Here is a 20,311-nt window from a genome sequence, read left to right on the forward strand (position 1 = left end):
AATGACCATCAACTGTTTATCTTTGTAGACAACTGATGAATTGAGATGTGTTGAGAAAGCTTCTGAGGTTGTATCTGTGACTTAGGAAAGAGTCATGCTTGATTAGTGATGTCTGCAGAGGCCCAGCAATAGAAGCGGCAGTTCTGACTGCATATTTGTCATGCCTTTTCCCAGCTCTATAGCCACTAGTCATTCCATCATTTCTCTCTTCATTTGCTTTCCCACTTGAGAGCAGTTGGGAGTCAAGGTGTTTTCAAGCCAGGTTTACTCTGGTGAATGATTTAGCAGGTTGAAAGCATGATGCCAACTAAAACTTGTTTTCTTTGGTTTTCTCTAGATTTCATCTTTATTCTGTTATTGGTGTCCATTGACATGACTAAGTAAGAGTTGTTGTGAAGGCAGGGTCTTGTATCCCAAGGTCCATAAACAGCACCAGGATTTGGTTAATCCAAAGAAACTGCTCAGAACATCTTGCCTTTTCATCGCTGAAGAGCTATGAGCATGTGAACCGTAGGCACAGAAATGAATTACAGTCACGAATCACTTGAGCAACACAAAGCAAAGAGCTTCCTCTGACAGTATTGGCTGTTGTATCCACTTTGCCTTTTTCTATCTGCCTATTTCTCAGAGAGCCTAATCGATGAATTACATTACATTCAGAGAGAGGGAGACGAACAGCCTGGAGAAAGTGGGTCATCCCCATTACATGGGGTTTTGGGTTATTCTTCTCCAAGGTTACATTAGAACCCAATGGAAAGCATTACAATGAAAGCTGTTCTGAAAAACTAGACATCTGGTGTGTGGCATGGCTTAGCTTTGCCCACTTACCTCTCCCTGGGAAACGGAGCTGGTGTGTGAGTACTGAAAGTTGAAGGAGCTAACAGCTCTTTCCTGAAGTTTTGTTTTCCTTGCACTCTTTTCCTGGGGGGCAAGGGGAAGGGGAGGTAGGGTTGATAGGATGAGTTTTGCCAAGAACTAAGGGGAAGCCACCAGCTTTCTCTCTGACCTCCTTTTGGTCCTGGCACTGCTGGCAGGCGTGGGGGTGGTCATCGGCACTGAGCATTTGCCACTAGGGCACCTGAAGATGGGTTTGGGTCACACCTTGGTTTTGATGGCCTTCTGTGGAGCCGGAGAGGAAATAATCCAGAATGCTTAACAAATGTTAAATATCTCTTTGAGGATCCAGAGTAAAGTATACATTTAGAAAGTCTGAGGAAAGCAATTTTTTTAGAGTCTGTCAGTACTATCCAAGATCACCATAAAACCGTAACCCAATAATGGCGCCAAAAGCCCCCCCGCCACCATTTGATAGCTTCTCTTCTTTCCTCGTTGTACAATTTATAAAGGGGGGAAGGGGACTTTCAAACTCTACTTGTAGGAATCTGATAAACTTTGTATAAGCTGACTCTGTTTGGAGGTTGGCTCAAAGTACCCAGGGGATGTATGCCTCTACCTCGTTCGTTTTTCTCTAATTTGCCAAATGTAAAAGTTAGGATTATTCAACCATATGGGATCTGATTTCTTTCTTTCTGTAACATTTTTGGGAAAGTGGATTTTGACTCCATACTCCCAGCCCATGGATATGCTCCCCTTTGCTGGTGGACCAGGAAAAGGTATATGACACACTCATGAAAGATCACCGTCAGTGAGCGGTGGTAGTCACCTGAGCTAGTATTGTAAGAGCCGTGTTTCAAGTGGAAAGGAGTAGGAGCAGTTCATTTTCTGATGCACTTTATCTCCTTGCTGACCATTGAGATGCTGGAATGGTAAAGATCAGAGGAGTCATCTGAGAGGTCACAAAAAGTAAAAATCAGCTCTAAAGAGAAGCAGCATAATGTGCCATTCACGGGCACAGCTGTTTAATCGAGGGTGATTCTTACTCTGGGATCAAGTAAAGGAATGAAAAGAATGTTGTGCCAGGACTTATACAACGAGGACTCTGGTAAGAATGTCCTGGCCTCACTGGTGACCTGGGACTGAGACTGAAGGGAGTTTTTCTGGCGTGGAAGCCGAAGGTCAGAGCTCCGGGAGCCCCCTCCCCACCTTTTGCAGGGCTCGGAGCAAGAAGACCCTTCAGACACCTGCTGCCTTCCCTCCGGGTCATGATTCTCTTGTTGCTTATCTGCAGTCAGTTTTTGGGTAAATCCAAACTCATTCCCAAAGCACCTAGCAACTCTCCCAAGTGCAGCAAAGAGTTTTCATTTCATTTAGCATGAGGCCACCTTTAGTCAGGCTTTTGTAATTCTTCTAGTTTATTAATTTAATATCCCATCCCCATTTCTTTTTTAGTCAGCCAGTTATTTTTGTTTGAGGACTGACGAATTAAAATGTAGGTAAATTCTTCTTACTTTCTATGAATGAAATACACCGAAAGCAGGCAGTCTGATTTACTTTCTCATGTATGAATATTAGGAATGCAGTTCTGAGGAGTACTTGCTTTACTAGGATATAACTTTGCAGATTTATTTTATGGGGCTCATACACTGAATGATTCTTTCAAAATTGATGATGGAGGAGGGAGAAGCTGGCCCCCTAACGTCCTTTACCACCTGTGTTATTGATAACCTAACCAACCAGTGTGCTTTTTTAATATTATTTAACACTTTTTAAAAAAATATTTTATTTATTTATTTGACAGAGACATAGAGAGAGAGGGAACACAAGCAGGGGAAGTGGGAGAGGGAGAAGCAGGCTTCCCACGGAGCAGGGAGCCCGATGTGGGGCTCGATCTCAGGACCCCAGGACCATGACCTGAGCCAAAGCAGGCGCTTAATGACTGAGCCACCCAGGTGCCCCTTATTTAACACTTTTGAAAGTACTTTCCATAAACATCTACTGCCTAGCCGAGACGAAACTCCATGTCAGCAGGGACTATAGTTTTTTTTTTGCCATTCTTTGAATGGCTGGATCTAGCAGAGGTGGCCAGTAGATAGCAAGGGCTCTATAGTATTATTTACTGTGAGAAAGAAGGAGCGAGGGAGTGGGGAGAGGGAAGGAAGGAAGGGAGGGGGGAAGGGAGGGAGGGAGGGGAGGGGAGATACATCATCTCTGCTTCACAGCATCTTCCCTGCCACCATTTTTGTGTGGGTGACCATCACCTCTTAGCTGAAATTAGCTGCCACAGCCTTCCCTGTGGTCTCCCTGTGTCCAGTGGGTCCTACCCTGCCAATCCATTTCCACACCACAGCCAATCTGATCCTCGTAAAATATGATTCTGAAGAGTCACTCTTTTGCATCAAGACTCAACTCTTCCTGTTTCTCTTAGGATAAATGACAAAGTCTTAGTGCGGCGCACAAGTGCGTGGGGGCTCTGTCCTGCCCATCTTGCCAGCCCCCTGTCTTGCTTCCCATGCTTCAGCCACCCTGAATTTCTCATGTTTCCTCACACGTGCTAGGCTCTCTCTGGCCTCTGGGCCTGTAGATGTTGCACCCTCAGCCTGGGGTCCCTTTTCCCTTGTCACCTTAGGGTCTTGGCTTTGATGTTCTCTCCTCCAGGGAAGCCTTCCCTGGTAACACAAGGCTAGATTGGGTGTCCCTCCTGTGTGACCCCCTAGTTCTCACTGTAATATAATTGCTTACTTTTCTGCTTTCCTCACTACATTCCAAAGATTCTCGAGGCTGGGGACTGTGTCTTAATCATGGCTGAATCCCCTCCACCTAGTGTAATGCCTGGCTCATCAGGCGCACTTGAGAACTATTTACTGAATGGGTCAGAGGAGGGCAGTGTGGTATAGTTGAACTAGCATGTGATTTGGAGCCAGAAAGATCGTCTCAGTGGCTGGCCATACTCAAACATCCCAAACCTTAGTTTCTTTCCCTGGGAAATGGGATGGAAGACATTGCTTCAGACCTCAGGGGGTTGTTGTGAAAAGGCAGTGAGATGAGATAAAGAAAGCATTTAGCACAGAGCCTGCCCTGTAACGAGTTCCAGTAAATTGCTCTCTTTTTCAATCTCTCTCTCCTTTACCTGCCAGCTAGGTAAAACCATGGATTAGAATAATAGAATTCCAGCATCAGATACAGAGGTTCAGTGCATTGTTTCTAACCCACCTGCCGGGCAGCTGAGACAGTTTTAAAAAAATACACCCTCCTGGGCCTCACCCCACAGTTCTGGGATGGGGTCCAGGAATCTGTGTTTTTTTTTTTTTTTTTTTTCAAGTTTCTGATGCTCAGCCATGATGGGGAGCCTTTAACCTAGTCCCAATTTCTGACCTAAAGCAGGAATCCCGCTTATGTAGCCTTTGCTGGAACACCTCAGGAATGGGCACGTCGACACATTTTGAAGTCCCTATTTATTGTTGGGCAGCTGCTTTATTTGGAAGCACTCCCTCATTTACTGGGCACAATTCTGCTTCCCTACCACACCTCGCCTTTAGGTTGGTTCTGCCTTCTAGAGACAAATAGATTGACATGCACAGCATCTTCCACACAGACTTTCTTTGATATTTGAAGTTACTATGTGCCTTCGAAGGTTTTTCTTTTCCAGGCTAAACATTCCTGTTCCTATAAACTTGAGTTTGCTAACTGGCGCCTGTGGGCTACATCCGGTCCACAGATGTGTTTTGTTTGGCCTGTGGTTTGAAAAATACTGAATAAGTTGCCAAGGCTTAAAAATCAGGGCATTTCACTGAAACGTCTGGAGCTCCGGCATTTCTTGAAAACTCGAAAGATCTGGAGCCACAGTTCTAGCTTTGGATGGGGCATAAATTCTTCCGAATGTTGCAGCCTTAACTGGTCCATAAATTGTCCAGCTCCTGACACCTACATCATGACGTCACATGTTTTTTAGACCTTACATTATCCTTGTTATCTTTTCCTATCTGTGCTCCAAAGTGTCATCCAATCTCATCTTTAAAAAAAGTTGTTTATTTTTATGATGATAAAAACAATATTGAATCATAATTGGGTATTTAACAATAAAAACAGTATTATAGACAACTTGGGAAAATACAGGAAAATATAAGACAGAAAATGTATCTGCCAATAACTCTATTTAGAATTTTTATTAATTTCCTTTCACTCCTTGTTTTTCTGTGCATATTTATATACTGTGAAGCTGGGATGACACCATAAGTAGTTTCACACACTCCTTTTTCCACATTTTCTATGTCTTATTAAAGTCCCTCAAAAGATTAGTTCTTAATAACTAAAATATTCCATTTTATGATTGTAACTTTTAAAAAATTTTGGGAAAATAATCAACATGAAATTGAGCATGTCACCCACTGTAAAGTGTATCGTTCGGGGCATTTCATACATTAATGGTGTTGTGCAGCCGTCACCACCACCTCACTTCTGGAACATTCTCATTCCCCCAAAGGGACACCCTCTCCCCCTGAAGCAGTCACTCCCTATTCCCTCCTCCTTGCGATCTCTGGCAACCACTACTCTCTTGACTGTCCTGATGAATTTGCTTAATCTGGATATTTCACATAAATGGAATCATATACCGCATGGCCTTTTTGTGACTTTTATGGCTTCTTTCATGTAGCATCCTGTTTTCAAGTCTCATCCATGTTGTCACGTGTATCACCAGACAGCATTCCTTTTTCTGGCTGAATACTATTCCATTGTGTGGTTATACCACAGTTGTTCATCCACCAGCTGAGGGACGTTTGGGGTGTTTGTACCTTTTGGCTGCTGGGATAGTCCTGCTCTGAACATTTGTGTACTACTTTTGTTTGAACACCCATTTTCACTTCTTCTGAGCATTTTTCTAGGAGTGGAATTTTTAGGTCATAAGGTAATTCCATGTTTAACTAATCGAGGAACCACCAAACTGTTTTCCACAGTGGCTACACCACGTTATACTCCCATCAATGTTCTCATTTCTTCACGTTCTCACCAACACTTATTTTTTGTTTAGTTTTGCGTTAGGCCATCCTGATGTGTCTGAAGTGGTAGCTCATTATGGTTTTGGGATTTTGATAGGGATTGAGTTCAATCTGTAGATTGCTGGGGGTTATATGGACATTTTGACGGTGTTAATTCTTCTAATCCATGAATATGGAATATCTTCATGGTTTTGATTTGCATTTCTCTAATGATTAATGATGTTGAGCATCTTTTCACGTGCCTGTTGGCCATTTTATATCCTTTTTGGATTTAAATAATGTAATAATGTACTTAGCTTTGACATTGATGCCTTTCTATATTGTTACTGTGGCTATCTCTATATAAAAGTTGTCTGCATATCTAGTTATTTCTATAGGATAGCTTCCTTGAAGTGGGATTGTGGGGTCAAAGTGTAATATTTCTTTTTTTTTAAGATTTTGTTTATTTATTTGAGAGAGAGAGAGAAGGAGAGAGAGCATGAGCATGAACAGGGGGAGGAGCAGAGGGAGAGGGAGAAGCAGACTTCCCTGCTGAGTAGGGGGCCCAATGCAGAGCTTGATCCCAGGCCCCTGGGATCGTGACCTGAGCTGAAGGCAAATGCTTAACTGATTGAATCACCCAGGTGCCCCCAAAGTGTAATATTTCTAAGGTGTTGATATGAAGGATCAGATTCAGTATGGCATGTTTGAGGAGCATACACAAGTTGCCTGGAAAGCCTTCTCAACGTGCCTGTGCTCGAATTTCCATCTCTGACTTACTGCATCAGACTCATTAGGATGGGAGGTTTCCCAGGAGGTTCCCAGGAGGTTCTTCTCTGCAACCCAGCCGTGAACCATTAGCCAAATTTCTTTTGCACCCAGGCAGGTCTTCCAAAAAAAAAAAAAAAAAAAGATACTTTAAAACTGCATACTAGTGATTATCCCAATATTCTGACCAGTTTCAAGTGGATTGGTCCTGCTCTTTCCCCTGCTGTGGGCAACATGGTTGGTGACACTGCTGCTCTCATAGGCTGAGCTTACTATCGCCTGGACCCATTGGTGGGTTTTTTCCTCATAAAATCTGGTCTTCCCCTTCTTGTCCTCAGGGAGTTGGTAGTTTTGAACTCATCTTTTCTGGTGAGGAAACAGGTTTCTGCTAGCTTTGTTACTTGCCGTGGCTGTCTAACACCGACTCATCAAGGCTAGAATAAACCCAAGTGTTATGGCTCCTCAGATCATTTCTCTCCACTTCCCTCATTGGACTTGTTTTGATGTTTTTGATTGGTCATGACTCAAGAGGAGAAACGTAGTTGCGCATGCCAGTTGAACTCAGAGCACTCTAGAAGAGAGAACAGGTCTCAACACGTCTAGGCAGGCTGTTTCTGTCCCATGAGACCCTGGTTTTACTGCCTTTGGCCAAGCCCCCAGTTCTATCCTTGGGAGGAGGAAGGGCAGCCAAAAGTTCCCCTTAGTCAGGACAATGGGACCACGATCTCAAAGGAACCATGATCTTATTTTGCATTTTAAACCGCTGGAATGTTGTGTATTGACTGGGTAACGGTTGCTAAGTGCTTTGATGTTAGGTGTGTGTTGCAGATTCCTAAATCTAGATTTGACCTGCAAAGGCACTAGTGGAGTCTCCATACCATTTACCTGATGTCACAAGGAGGTTGGTGAGGAGAAGGGAGTGTGGAGCCACCTCATTTATGTTCAGTGAGGTGACAGGAGGCATCTGGACCCTGACTATCTCCCCAATACCCAGTCTCACACCTCAGTTGCCTTTGTGGTTGGACTGGTGCAACAGAGGTTGAGGTTTTGTTTTTTGTTTTTTTTTCCCCTACTGCTAAATAAAAACACACAGCAAATTAGGTTTTATTTATTTGTTTGTTTGTTTGTTTGTTTGTTAAAGAGAGAGAGAGAGAAAGAGAGCACGAGCGGGGAGAAGGGGCAGAGGCAGAGGGAGAAGCAGGCTTCCCGTTGAGCAGGGACCCTGATGTGGGGCTCGATCCCAGGACCCTGGGATCATTACCTGAGCCGAAGGGAGATGCCTAACCAACGGAGCCACCCAGGCGCCCCGCAGCAAATTAGGTTCTATTGGAAGTCAGTAATTCCCTCTTCTTATTAAAAACTCTGATTTTCTGCAATATGACTATCAAGATTATGTCTTTGAACTTGGCCTTGAAGTTAACATCCTGGGAGTAAATCTTGTTTTCCTAAAGTTTAAAAAATACATGGAAAGCTAATTTTAGACCAGAAACATGCTTGGTGGCCTTGCTGTTCTCACAGAGTGAGCTTAACCATCACCTGGACCCATCTGTGGGTTTTTTTCCTGATTAAATTTGGTGAAAAGAAGAATCATAGACTTCCTTGTGGCACCGCCTCAGTTAAAAATGACATGCAACTTTTAAATCTCGAGTCTTTGAGATTAAAAACACATTCCTTTTCTTATGCCTAATTCATTTTCAGAACTTTCTCATAGAGCTACTTAGATACACTATCAAGGCATAATACTTATCTGGCATAAACACTGAGCTCTCAAGTCTTATTTACCAGTATGATGAAATTTAAAACATGTTATTAAATATGGTTTTATTTCAGTGGACTTGGTGAGTTGCAAACATAGCATTGCAACACAGAGTGGAAGACTAGCGCTGTAGTGGCTGGTTTATCAATACCAATGCTTTTAACAGAGTTTCAGATTTTGGTTGGATTATAATCACTTAAACTTCATTATTACTTTTCATGTTGTTCATGTTATTTTCCAGATGGACAGGAACAGTGTAAATGACTGCTATTGTTTAAAGGGCACAGAACAAGGTGGGGTATGTGTATGTGTGAGTGTGAGGGTGTGTGTGAGTGTGTGTGTGTTGGCAGGGTTAGGGTAGGGCATGGGAAGGACAGGGAGGGAAGAGATTTGGAGAGAATGTAGAAGTTTATGCTGGCTGCAAGTAGCGCATTTTAAATCAGCATAAGTGTAATGCTCGAGGCAGTTAAGCTTGTGATTCTTTTAGGTCTTTCTCTGCGGAGGCTGGGTGGGGGTGGGAAGAATATAGGAGAAGCTGTTTGGAAATGCAGTGACTTAGAGAAGGAGCTGCTTATTGTCATTCTCCTGAGCATATACGTGTCTAAAATCATATATATGGCTCATTTGTCACTCCAGAAGACAATTTTTTTTGTTCTTGATCTAAACCATTCTCAGGCCTTGTTCAACTGACTTAGCTCTTCTTGTTTCCACTTTTTCCTGAATCAGAGAAGGCCCCTAGAATGGTAAGGCTCACAGGACCTCTGAGCCATCTCTCTGGTCTGTCACTGTGCAGAGGGAAAACTTGGCGCCCATTTGCGTGAAGTGCTTGGGATGTGGTTCAGTCCTGTGTTACACAGTTTAATTGTTTTGTGTGGGTTAGGCTTATTTCCCCAGCTATATTTGGCACTCTCTGAGGAAGGGACTATGTCACACATTTCTTTTGTATATTTTATAAAAATAGCATATAGTAGGCATTCAGAAAATGCCTTCAGCTCTGGTAGCACTTTTCTGTGAAATGCACTGGCCAGGGTAGATCCTGATAGAGGCTTGTTCGTTGCAGCGCAAACTAGAAACAACAGGCATGTTCATCCAAAGGGGCATAATTAAATATATTGTGATATATCCATGTTATGGAGTATTATATAGCAATGAAAAGAAATGTGTTAATCCCGTAACTCTTGATCTGGGGGATGTCCTCAGTATGGTTACTGTTTTTACAAACAGCAAGAAAGTGAAAGAGTAAATCCCACTTTTGTGATAACATTGTAACCTCCTCCATCTAAATCTATATTTTTATGTATCAGCAGGAACATGGGGAGAGAAGTGGAGGGATACACATTAGGCTGTGAACATTGGTGGTAGGAAACGTTATTAAGTTTTTTCTTTTCCTTGTCTTTGCCTTACTGCAATAGGACAACTACTAAGATTAAAGCCCAGCAAATAGAAGAGAAAGAGAAAATGGTAGAGGTTTTTGTGCATTAGAAAGTCCCTTGCCCCTGAATACTTCTTTCTACTTTCCAAACTTGGTATGATTGGGGGAAAAAAAAGTGAGTTTTATCTCTTATCTAAACTTTAGAATTAGTAAATAAAGATAGCACAATACTTGAGTTAATTTTTGTCCTCAGCTTATGACATGAAGGTAAGTTTTCTTTTTACCCAAACCTAGGGAGAGCAGCGGCAGGTTGTACAGATGCGAGATGCTAACTGACTTCAGAGCCCTAGGAGCTTCCTGTCCCAGAGCTGAACAGAACCTCGTAAGCAGCTGGAGGGGCTTGCGTAAGTGGAAAAGTCAAGAGAGCAAATACTGCAGAACTTCCGGTGCTCCTCAGCTGATGGTTGAGGTGGCTCTGCTCCACAGAGCCCTGCATCCCGCAGTGGAAGCTGGTGAGAGTCTTTCTGAGTGGAGGCAGCCATGCCTGAGTGGCTAGCTCTTGCTGACTTAATGGTGGGGAGAGTCATTTACCTTTTAGATCTACATCTTGGCTACCAGCAGAACGCTTCTCTCACCACGGAGGGGCACTCCATCCCCAGACCTCTCGCCTAGACTGTTGTTGAAATCACCTAACTTTTTGTCTCACTCTAGTCTTTTCTTCCAGCTCATCATTCATTTCCAGAGATTGTTCCAAAGCACACCACATAGGTCACTCTCCTGCTCAAAAACCATGCATGATTCCCCAGTGCTATAGAAGAGGGTCCCAATTTCTTAGCCTGGCATTCAAAGCCTTCTGTAATATGACCCATGTCTGCTGCTCAGCTTACCTCACTCGTCTCATGTTCCAGCCGAATGAAACTGTTCTCTGTGCATGCTCAGTCTTCCCAGCATCTGTTCACATTCTTCTGAGGTAGGACCACCCACTTCCCATTCTGTCCATTTCTACCTGTTGAAATCCTCTCTAATGTTCAGTATTCATTTCAAAGACTACATCTTCCAGTAGACCAGATGTGATCGCTCTCCCTTCTTCATGTGCTTCTGTGCTCTTTACCTTACACCCAAGTTGTGTATGCTCGTATACTTCCTCCTACACCTTGGTAACGCCTTCAACAGAGGGGCTGACTATACCATCTCAGTGTCTGAATTTCTTTTTTTTTTTTTAAAGATTTTATTTATTTATTTGACAGAGAGAGACACAGTGAGAGAGGGAACACAAGCAGGGGGAGTGGGAGAGGGAGAAGCAGGCTTCCCGCCGAGCAGGGAGCCCGCTGTGGGGCTCGATCCCAGGACCCTGGGATCATGACCTGAGCCGAAGGCAGACGCTTAACGACTGAGCCACCCAGGCGCCCCTCAGTGTCTGAATTTCTTAAGCTTAGTAGATTTCTTAGGTTTCATCAGTCTTTATTGGATTGAATTGAATATGGCAAATATCTGAAATACACCAGATTAAGTTAAAAAAAAAACCCGTATCTTTCATCTCTTTTTGGCAGGGTGCTATGTAGAGAAGTAAAGGAAATACGAACTGTATTGGTGTTTCTGCAAGGAAATATGTGACCATCCTTTTTTATTTTTTGGCAAAATTTCCCATTTTCGTTATCTAATGTTTTTCAGTCTTCTGGACTCCTCTCTTCCTGTTGTCTTATCATTTCCCTTTGACATCTGTTACTGAACCCTTGCCAGGACATTGGATAGGGAAATGGAGAGAATCCCTGATGGATTTGCATCCTATGACCTTCCTGGTTTTGTAGGCACAAGGGGACCCTCCAGGCATCTCAGGCAGAGACTAATGGTCCTGGTCAATGCCCTGCCTTCGAGAATGGTTTAAACAGCTGGGGCCAGGAAGGTGACTCAGTTTCATATATGTCCCTGATCCTCCACCTGGCTCCCTGTGGAGAGGTGGTGGAGTGTGACTGCTTTCTCCCTTTCTAAGGAATGCATATGGAATTCAAAGAAAAAGCACTACAGAGAGGAAGTAGAAAGTTTAAGGGGGAAGTTCTCATGGGCTTTGGAATGACTTGGTTGGGCAAAAAGTGGCTTTTGAAAGAATCCAGGATCTAACAAATTTCAGACAGACCTAACTTGGAGTTTGCGTGAATCATGAATGACTTCATGTGATTGTTTTAATCTGTATATCTCATATATGGTAAGTCCATCCCTCTCAAATATAGCAAGAAGTTGCCACCTTCCTGGTGAGTGCCTTTCATTTCTACACATTGATTTTGTTGTTGTTATTTTTAAATTGCTTTGCTTAGGTTCCAATTTCTAATACTCCTCAAAAATTATAATTACTCTAGATCATAATAAAATATTACTATAGAAATAAATCATTTTCTATCATATCCTTTTCTTTGGGAATACTATTTTATTGTTGCCTATATTATGGCAAGGGAGATACAAACCAGATATTAATAAAAAGTTGTGTTGCATGATGCATTCTAAACTGAGAACCACTTTCTGTATCCGAACAAAGTAATTACACTTAATACACATATTACCCTGAAAATCATCTGGCTGTATAATTTTTTTCCCACAGAAATCACTAGAATGGCTTATATTGATTAACATTATCAAATCACCTTTCATATTTGAAACTGCATGAATTCAACGTGTTAGAAGACATAGTTATACAAAGAATGTAACCAAAACTAAGATAGGAAATAAAACCTCTGTTAACAGTTTTTCAAAACAGGAAACTCTTGTAGAAATGTATTGTTCTTTTTTTTTTAACTAAAATTACACTGATTTAAATATTCTCTATTAACTGACCTCTTGGATCCATTGTGCTCTTGTTTAAATTAACTTTCTTTAAAAGTTAACTCCCAAACACTATTTAATTAACTTAGCTAAAGTTTTGATTTGATCTCAAGTCATTTGAAACTAGACAGAGTGAAAAAAGATGTGGGTAGTTGGCAGCAGATCCCAATAAAAATATGGCATTTGGCAGAGTATGTCTGCCTTGTTTTGCTTTGCTTTTCTCTTTATGGATGTGGCCTATTTTTGAAATTCTATGATTTAAATTCAGGGATCAAATGACAAGTCTGACAAAACAGAACTGACTTCAACCGAGGTTCTGTGGGGGAAAAATGGAAGCGTTCCAGGAACTAAAGGAAGTAACCTCAATTTCACCTGGAAACATTAGTGTCTCGGGGGCAGGAGATTTGGGCTATATATAAAGAGTGAAGGAAAGTGGCCAAGATGCTGAGCCAAACCTGCATCCAGGAATAGAGCGGCATCAAAGAGCTGACAACAGTAACGGTTGTTTCCAACATGGCCCTGTAAGTAGCAATCAGAGAGCCTGAAATGTGGGAAGATTGGAAAGTTCTTTCCTGTGATGCCTTGGATTGTGGCAATTGTCTTCTCACTGGGTTCTCTAGCTCCCTTCTCTTCTCCGATGCTTGGCGCACATTGTGGATGGATTAAATGTTTGCAAAAACTCTGTGCCGCCCTCTTGCTCAAGACTCCAGTTCCTGTTTGCCCACAAGATTGGGTTAAAACTCCTCCTGCTGGCATGATGCTCCCTCCACCCAGTTATTTACTTTTCTAACCTCTTCATTGGCTGTTCCTCAACATGAAAGGTTTACTCCAGTCCTACTCTTCAAAATCTAGGTTAACACCTATCTTTTCCATATTTCTAACTCCAACCGGCACTGAGCGCTTACTTTAAAATATTTTGTACCTCTTTGTTTTGCATCTTGTGGCAAGATTGTTTTATTGTTAGTTACTTTGTTGAGAGTAACGATATCTAGAAATACCCATATATAGTCACTGTGTATGCACACATATAAGGTGTTAATTAATATACACACAAATATGTAGAGAATATATCTGTATGGTGATTATCTTTCCTTAGTGAGTCATAAAGTATACAATATTTCTCTACAGGAAGTACGTTGAAACTGAGGCTGAATTTCTAATCCTGTATTACATATATTTATTATCTATTCATTCTATTATATTGTGTCATATTATATATCTTACATGAAGATGACATGTGAAAGAAAGCGATGAACCAGGAGAATCAGGAAAACGAAATTCTAGTCTCAGCTTTGCCACTAGCAGGTAAATCATCCTACCCCCTCCTCATAGCTCCAACCAGGAGATCAATCTTTTTGAGCATCAAGAGGTCATAAAGGAAAAGTATAACTGGATGTGTTTATGGTAACTGTGAATAGTAAAATTATGATTTCATGTCCCATCCAGTGGACGTGAGTATGTGGCACCCTTTGATCAGTCAAAGGGAGATGGTGCATTTTTCAGGTGAGTTGCTATTATTTTGGTACAGTAGATTAGACCCCTGAGTACAGAGAGGTTGTATGACATTTTTGAGGTTGCCCAGTGTAACGAAGACCAAGTCAGGCTCAGCTTGATTTTTGCTCTCCTGCCTGTGAAATCTTCTCTCCCAGGATGATGGGCCTCTCTGCTTTAGAGGTGGTGTTGAATGGCTTATGATCCTTAACTCAGTTTATTTGCTCTGTAATTTTTTGGAAAAATCTCTCCAGATCCCTTATTTCTCCTTTTGTAGGATGAACATAAACGTACTTGTCTGTGAAAGTCTTTGAGGGTGTTGATTCAAAGTCAACACAATTACTGTTTTTATTGAGTTGCACACAAGGTGCCTGCATATGTTAGGCCATTTCTTAAACACATCCTGTGAAATGGCTCTAACAACCCCATTTAATAGATGAGGAAACTATGGCTGGGATTTAATTCCAGGTCGGTCTGCTATCATATGTCAGTCTCCCTGCTGTGGAAGAAAAAGAGAGTGAGATCTCAGGTCAGTAAAAATCAACATTGCCTCCAGATTTCAATTTAACTGGTACTGCTGTTTATCATTTCCTTTTACTTAATCTTTGGCGACTGACTGGTGACTAGTAGTGAAGTTGGCATGCCTGGGTTTCTTTTTGCCTTGGGCCAGCTATCCTCTGGGGAAGGTGCTAGTCAGCAGTATTAAAGGGTAGAGAAATAGCCATGGAGGATATCAGGAAAGGAAAGTGCAACAAATGATGGATTTTTTTTTAAAGATTTTATTTATTTGACAGAGAAAGAGAGAGAGAGAGCTCAAGCAGGGGGAGCTGCAGAGGGGAAAGGGAGAAGCAGGCTCCCCGCTGAGCCGGGAGCCTGATGAGGGGCTCCATCCCAGGACCCTGGGATCATGACTTCAGCCAAAGGCAGCTGCTTAACTGACTGAGCCACCCAGGCGCCCAAAGGATGGATGTTTTAAAGACTGGATCATTAGTCTCTGAATAACTATCTCATAGTCCATACCTCCTGCTATCACTTTTTAAAAAATATTTTATTTATTTATTTGACAGAGAGAGACACAATGGGAGAGGGAACACAAGCAGGGGGAGTGGGAGAGGGAGAAACAGACTCCCCACTGAGCAAGGAGCCCGATGCGGGGCTCGATCCCAGGACCCTGGGACCATGACCTGAGCTGAAGGCAGATGCCTAACGACTGAGCCACACAGGCGCCCCCATACCTCCTGCTATTTCATTTCCATATCCTATTTTCATTTTGGAAAAGGTTAGATAATTAATTTTTTCATTTTCTGACTAAAAATAGTTGTTCTTTTCTCATAAGAATAGGGTATAAGTGTAGACTTAATAGATAGCTACATAGAGGCTGTTACTGATACTTGAAATTTTGTGCTTTGGTTTTTAATAATAATTGCAAATAATTGAAAATGTTTCAGACATTTACTCAGCATGTATATAGTCCTGCATTAAAAAAAAAGTGTTTATGGGGACTCAGTATATTTTGTACAGTTCTTAAGGGAAACAGCTTTTGCTTTCTGATCATCATTATCTTCCTGTGATAGAGTGAACTTCTTCCCAAATAAAGAGTGATCTATAATCAGGAAGCACTTGATAGCACCCTTTCAGCAGATCACACAGCAGGACCCACATGAATAGAGCTAACAAGTTTGGTCCATTAAACCTAGTGACTCGAACAAATTTTTATTATCCTTTTGTAAAAATGCAAGTGCTGCCTCATACAAAAACCAGTTGTTCCCTAATGAAGTGTTTCAGCATGTTCATATAAGTTGATGGCTTCATATGGCTAGAGTATTACTGCATCAACTATTAGCTTCTAATAACATGCTCCTGTCTTGCTTTAATGACATACTGTGCTCAGAATACTCAACTATGGGCAGATGTTTAAGAATATTACTTTTTCTTCTTGGCTATTGATTATTTCCCAACACCCACTCCTAATTAGAATGCAAGATATTTTCTTTCAGATGTGGAATCTTTAATTACCCAATCTAACCAAAAAAAGGACAGGCAGCATGCCAGGAATTTGTATCGAAATGCTGGAGCATCATCTTCCCAGGCTTCTGACCGTTGACCGTAGGACACAGATGTTCAGCGTTGGCTTCTATCGCTCCACTGGTCTTCCAAAGCCAGTGTATTAGTAAAGAACATGCAGCTCCAAGAAAGGGAATGTGAAGTACACTATACAAGGTTTTAGCAAAAATCAAATTGGTGGTTTCATTAGGGGATTTGGAGGGGGAACCCACAACCTCACTGCAAGATGGAGTAGCTACTCTAAACTAGCTGCGCTCTCTCCATGAAACCCATCATGGGCTTTACTCTTAAACTAATGGCTTGTCTGATGCCACAAGTAGCACTTTTTTAAAAGTGTAATTAAAGGATTAGTTGAATTCAGTTGTGTAAGTGATGAAAATGATACTTTAACACCTGAGTTTTAGATTGTATTTATTCTTATTTCCTAAAAACATGGACCCTTGGGGATCAATAGAAAAGCTGTTTTTTGAGGGGGGGGTACATACATATTTATTACCAAGAACTCTCTCAGAAGTTTGAGTTCTTTTAGGTCTTGACAAAGTGGATCTTCCAGCTTCCTTGTCTTAATTACACAACCTGAACAGTTACTCTTATCTCCCAGGTAAGAAATTAACCATCTTGCTCCCCCTAGTGGAGTTGTAACTCTACTTCAAAGTTTAGGAATACTGTATCAATACACATTTGATGCAATGTCTTATTTTTGGAAACCAGATGTTTTCCCATTTTATTTTCAAAGACTGACAATAAAATAAAAAAAATATTGCATTGGAGGGGCTGGTGGGGGATGTGGGTAGAGAAAGTGGCTTTTGGTGATGAATTTTCAGTTCCTAGTGTTGGCAAGATTAGCTGCGTGATTTATAATGGCTGCTAAATTCCAGGGGCCTTTCTACTCTGCACTTCTGTCTTAGTGGGATCCAATGTCATCAGCCTGGCAGACGGTCACCTCTAGAAGGCAGCTGTCAACACTCCTGGAAGAGACGGTGGGGTATGAATAGTTAGTGATGTTAGAGGTCGAGGACAGGTCCCATCTGAATATTGAATCCCACTTGTGCCATTGGTCAAGTAGGTCCAGGAAGTATGTTCTGCCCTCTGAATCTATTTGAGGGACTGTGCCAATATCCACAGTACATGGCAATCATTTCCCGTTTATACTTGCTAAGCATGCTAAGGGAATTTTAGTAATTGATGCTGAACTTATTGCATACCTCTCTTAAGAATTTCAGTTTCTTTAGGTTATGATAACCTACCAGTGGTTTCATGGTATTGTAATCCCCCCTTTTTTTTCCTGCCAGTATTTGTCTTTCCCAACTTTGAACCTTGTTATAAGTTTGTATTTATTCAACTTTGTACCCTAATGCACACAGAGCACTAATATTTTGTATAAGCTAGCGTTGAAGTGTGTGAAACTTCATAAAGAAATACCTGTACATACCAAGGCTTAGGACTCTGTTCGTTTGCAGGTGAGACTTTGCTTCTAAGCCTTATCAAGGTCAAGGCAAACTCTCTGGTAGATATAGTGGTTGTCAAATTAATGGTCAACGGAGTATAAGTACTTGACGCTTATGAGCAAGAATATCATAATTAGAATATTCCCCCTTTCTTAAAATCATGTAATGAAGGCAGTATTTAGATGTATCTTTTTTTCCCAAATATTTATTCTCAGGGTAAGTATTTAGGGAAAAATAAAACAGCAAGATTGGATTAAAATCCCAACAAAAAGGAATGCCAAAGTGCTCTCTAGGTATGTTTTATTTGGGAGGGTGGAGAAAAAAAAAGAAACACCCATAATGTGTGTTTTTTTTAAAATATGACTTGCTAAAGAGTCACAGTAATTTAGTTCAAGAATTACATCTAAGCAAACACACAGCATCTGTCTAGCAAAGCATGTATCTGTGAAGTCCTGATTTAGAATCCCATGATGCTTGGATTCACAGTTGTGAAGACAGTGACGTTGTCATGGTGGTGACCCAGCCCCTCTGGGGCTAGAGGTCTCCGCCTAGCAAGACTCTACGCTTTGGAGAACTGACACTTTTCTCTCTCCAGGGAGTGTGAGGGATTTTTGTGTGAATCAATGTGTATCTCTGTGTATACATGCATGAGTGTCGATACAGTTATGTATGTGTAGGTGAAAATGCACGTACAGGTGGGTATATGTGTGTATAGATGTGACTGCAGGATTGGAAGAATGGCTTCTTCCCAATGGATGCTGGAAATTCTCTGCATTGACACTACTCTGTAAAGCAGCTTTTAGCAGAGCTAGGCCCAGAGGTGTTGGGCACGTGTGCACGCCATTCTGGGTTTCGATGATACCCTTCAAAATAGTCTCAGTGACTGGGCGTGGAGGTATTTGGGAAGCTCCCTGCTGAAGGACTGTGTTGGCATCCTTGTCTGGCAGCCTTGAGAGGGTGGCTCTCCTTGAGAACATTCCAGCCATAGCTTAGAACCCTTGTCTTTCTTGAGAAATGTGAGAGCTAAAGCAACAGAATATCTGTATGTGTTCCTTATACTAATGAGTGACGAGAGGCTTTGCTTAACTAGCTGTGTTTCCTTGAAGTGACCAACTAGTGACACATGAATTATTGGTCACTTAAAGGAAACTAAAGTTTGAAAAAAATTGTCAGATTCTACATTAGCAGTGTTAAGTTCTCAACTGTTAATTGATCTCTGTTCATTTAACACGTAGACCCCAAATGATTAAGTCTCGTCAGACTCTGCCCCTGCTTGTCATCTAAGTCATATGGCTGTTGGGTTTGTTGTTTTCTCTTCAGGTTCAAAAAGGCAGAAAAGTACACACAAGCATTTGGTCATGAGCAAAGCAGATGGAGGATTATGGAACAGATAAACAAGTTTTCATATTTTTGTTAAAATCCTGACTTTGTGTCTGATTCTGTTTTTTTTTTTTTATTTTTATGAAATATGGTCCTTGCCATGGGGCAGATAACCCAGAGACTTGGTTTTAGCAGGTAGTCAGAAGCATGTGGAAGATCTTCTTGTCTTTAGGCAGATCAACCAGCTGACACCAAACTAGTAGAAAACTTGCTTTCTTTTCAAGGCTCCTTTCCAGCTACTTAACTGTTGGCAATTTGAGACACTATCTTTGAATCATACACCTTGGCAAGAGGGTAAAATTGAGAGCATTTGGGACAAAAGAAAGATATATCTATCTGTCCATTTGCTAGAAACTTTTGTGGCAGGGGGAAAACTGCAAAAAAATTCCTGGCACATTAAAATATTTATCTGCAACTTAACATTTTTATTTTGTATTTCATTTATTTGTCTTTAGAGAGAGAGAGAGAGAGTGGGGGTGGGGGCGCAGAGGGAGAGAGAGAATCTTAAGCAGGTTTGATGCCCAGGGTGGAGCCTGATGGAGGGTTCGATCTCACAACCCTGAGATCGTGACCTGAGCCAAAATTAAGAGTCAGATGCTTAACCGACCGAGCCACCCAGGTGCCCCTGCAACTTAACATTTTTAATATAATGTTCCCTCAAGGAGTCTTATATTCTACTGACAGTACTTATATTGGTAGCCTCAGATAGCAAGAAACACCATCAGAACCTGTAGGAAAGGCAACAGGAGGGTAAAAAAGAGAAAAAATTTATAGGCATAATGGGGACTGGGATTCTCGTATGGATAGCACTGGGAGACATTGAGGCAGGTGATACTGATGGTTTCACCTTAGGCCAGTGTTCCAAGAGTTAAGTGAGCATTTATTAAAAATAGATTCACAAGCCCCGCCCCAGATAGACTAATTCAGAATCTCCAGGAAAGGGATGTTGGAACATTGTTTTAACAAGCATCTCAGGTGATTCTTCTGGTCAGACACGTCTGGGAAACTGCTGTCATCTGATTGCTGACTAGAACTGCTGTAAAGGGCGTGCCTGGGTGGTTCGGTCAGTTGAGTGTCTGACTCTTGATTTTGTCTCAGGTCATGATCTCAGGGTCATGAGATTGAGCCCCGCATTGGGCTCCACGCTAGGTGTGAAGTCTACTTAAGATTCTCTCTCTCCCTCTGCTCCTCACACTCTATCTCTACCAAAAAAAAAAAAAAAAAAAAAAAGAAAAAGAAAAAGAAAAAAGAAAGAAAGAACTACTGTAAAGTATTTCTAGAAGGTGTGAGTGTGTGTTGTACGTGTAATTGCTGAAGTTTTTAAAGTTTGAAAAAAAATTGTCGAATTCTACATTAGCAGTGTTAAGCATTTCTTAATAAAAGTATCTGTTATTTGTGTCGGGTT

The 20,311-nt window shown here is 41.6% G+C and overlaps 1 protein-coding gene across 8 annotated transcripts in view; it reads left to right on the forward strand.

The window, feature by feature from the left end:
* Positions 1-20,311, forward strand: part of ANKRD44 (ankyrin repeat domain 44) — a 321,875-nt gene that overhangs the window by 97,776 nt on the left and 203,788 nt on the right. The window contains exon 2 of one of the 8 annotated variants that reach the window (XM_073880858.1): positions 10,004-10,221. The exons of the other annotated variants lie outside the window; for them this stretch is intronic. The gene's annotated coding sequence lies outside the window, so the exon portion shown is untranslated. The remainder of the gene's footprint in view (positions 1-10,003; positions 10,222-20,311) is intronic. 8 annotated transcript variants of the gene reach the window in all.

The sequence above is a fragment of the Callorhinus ursinus genome, unplaced genomic scaffold, assembly GCF_003265705.2.
Source record: "Callorhinus ursinus isolate GAN/ISIS: 27379988/994484 unplaced genomic scaffold, GSC_fseal_2.0 scaffold2, whole genome shotgun sequence".
Lineage (NCBI taxonomy): Eukaryota > Metazoa > Chordata > Mammalia > Carnivora > Otariidae > Callorhinus > Callorhinus ursinus.